Raw genomic sequence first — 2,641 nt, 5'->3', positions numbered from 1 at the left:
TTGTGGCATGCGTAAATTGGATTAATGCATTGGATTCGCAAAGATTTAGAGAGACGCCACAAGGTTCGAAGTTCCAAGTCTCAGCCTCTGTCTCTATCTGGAGTCTGAATGTTGACAATAGTCTGGAGGTGCGGTCGCATTGTTCCAATTTGGCACTCATATAGATTGTCTTCATGTTGTTGCCGGGCATTATGCCATGTTGTTGCAACTTGTTGTTGCCGGTCGCGGCACAGGTGATATATCAGACAAGTGACGACGGGCGGTACACGCACCCCCCTTCAACACGCCGCTTCCTTCCTTCCATCCTTCCTCACTCGAACACTCGCTGCTGCTGCTGCCGATGACGAGCGGCGATAATGCACCTCTGACTGAGAGACTGAGAGAGCCCAAGGAATGTTGATGGCTCGGACAGCACAACTGGAGGCTTGTGGGTGTAGATTGCTGCTTGTAGGTGTCTTGTCTGGGCGTTTGTTATTTCTCTTGTTGTCTCTGTTGTCTTGATGGAGCAATGAGACGAGCGACAGAGGTCAAGGATGTGCGCAAAAATGTTGCTGCCTCACTCAAGTGATGACCATTGAGAAAGTTGAGGATCGCCGGGATTGGCATTTGTTGGGAGGGGTGGCGAGATAAACTTTGCTATAAGAGGTTGTCGGTAATAAAAGTGCACACAATATTTTATAGTTTTCTTTTAAGAAATTTTTTAAATAGGCTGAGATCTTATTACATCTTTATTTGTTTGGATCAAACCTTTTATTGAATATATATATTCTATAATAGAATCGACTACTAAACTCCAAAGACAATTTATGTATGCATAATACAAATTTCTTATTTTCTTGAATTTCTTCTTCATTAATTTATTTTTTAAATTCATTAAATTCTTTTTTTCCCTCCACTTTTTGCAACCATTTCTCTCGTTAACAACTGGTTTTTGTAATGAAGCCCAGCCTCGTCCGCCTCCTGTGCATCTTCTTCCAGATGTTCCTCTGGATTTTATAAATTAAATTATATTCACCAGCTAAGTATTCATACCTTCGAATTATAGCCAATTAAAGGCGATTGCTCCATGCATTTTGTCATAATACCAAAAAAAAAACATTTCTCTTTATAAATTAATTAAAGGATCTGCCCATTCACCGCTAACCTACTTTTTCAACTCCATAGCTTCCCTACTCATTCGGTTAAGAAATTCATTAACCACCTGCTCATTAAGCAGAAATTCGCGTCATATTTGCCACAATTTCCGCTCTGTGGCCAAATATACGGTGTGCTAAATCCCTGCGGAGAACAACAATATGACGAATGCTATGAGTAGTAGTGATGCACAAAGGGAGGAGGACGAGATGAAATCCCCATCATATTTTACACAGTTATGTGCGCCTTATCAGCACATCATTTAAGCGAGTTACTCGACACTTCTCCCAACGACTGACAATCGACGACCGACCGAGCACCATTCACTGTCCCACTGTCCACTTGTAAGCACTTGGCCTCTTCCTGCTCATTAAATTTGAAAATATAGCCGCCGTTGTCATATAAATCTTGTTTCCATCAATATTGACCTGTCAATGTCGCCAATGTCGTCGTCGTCGTCGTCGTTGTTGCCACCGTTCCAAGCCCTTTTGGCCAGCGCGTATCAAAAATTCAATATAATCACACCATACGCATCTCTCAAGCCGTCGCCCGGTGTTGGCAATTATTTTTGATTTTTTGCGATTTTTGCGCCCGACTCGACCAAGTCAAGATACGCACTTGGCCATTGTACACTTGCTCTGGCACTTGGCCACCAGTCTGCCACATCCACCTTCCTTGTGCATGCTAGCTAGAGAAGGGCGCGTGTCGTGATTTATCCGATAGCAGCAGCCAGAAAAAATATATGTATATTTAGTAGAATTGCATGGCCTAATTTATAATAAAAAATATGGTATTGGAAAAAATACTCAACTATTTTTAATTCAGAGCTTTAAAAAATGGCTATTGTCTTACTTAACTGCGTTTTGCTCCAAATTATTGTTCCTTACGTTATATTTAAAGCTCTTTATTTTCATATATATACTATTGTTATTTAACTCTGCTTTTCAATACTGCTTGTGTTCTTCATACTCACGTAATCTTCATGCCCATCGCTAGTTAAGAGCTGTCAATAACCAAACACAACTGTAGACTGCCTGCAGTCCTTGCCTGGTTACGCTTGTGCCTATTAGTCCAGAGAGACAGACACAGAGAGTGGGAGATGGAGAGAGAGAGAGAGAGAGAGGAGTGAATCGCAGTGTCCATTGGTCCATTTGGTGTGTCCACCCATTGATGTGTCAGCGCATATGTTCTTTTATGTCATCATTTCACAGCTAAGTGGCAGGTACCAGCGCAAGTTCGACTCCGGCAAGTGTAAATTCAAATACTAATTTGGGTGACTTCTGGTTTGCGTTGAAGCTAAAGCCAACGGCAGCGCTGATACAATTCAATTTGATTCGCCGAAAACAAATGCCAGCCAATTAGATTTTTCACGCTCTACCGCAAAACACAAAAAAAAAAAAAAAAAAACCAAAAAAAACAGGAAAAACAACAACAAAATCTGCGCCTAATTGACATTTTCAGCGCAAGAATTTATTGTGCCCAGAGCGTACATAAGTTATTCCCTTTG

The 2,641-nt window shown here is 41.3% G+C and overlaps 1 long non-coding RNA gene across 1 annotated transcript; it reads right to left on the bottom strand.

The window, feature by feature from the left end:
• Positions 1–849: 849 nt before the first annotated feature.
• Positions 850–2,374, bottom strand: LOC116805710. The gene is made up of 3 exons (XR_004365350.2): positions 2,108–2,374; positions 1,563–1,822; positions 850–1,497 (listed from the first exon to the last, which is right to left on the bottom strand). It is a non-coding gene; the product is annotated as an uncharacterized LOC116805710 (long non-coding RNA).
• Between the last annotated feature and the right edge of the window lie 267 nt (positions 2,375–2,641).

This window comes from Drosophila grimshawi, unplaced genomic scaffold (genome assembly GCF_018153295.1).
Source record: "Drosophila grimshawi isolate 15287-2541.00 unplaced genomic scaffold, ASM1815329v1 contig_1377, whole genome shotgun sequence".
NCBI classification, from domain to species: Eukaryota; Metazoa; Arthropoda; class Insecta; order Diptera; family Drosophilidae; genus Drosophila; species Drosophila grimshawi.
Note: the sequence above shows the minus strand (reverse complement) of the source record. Positions and strands in the feature narration are given on the sequence as shown.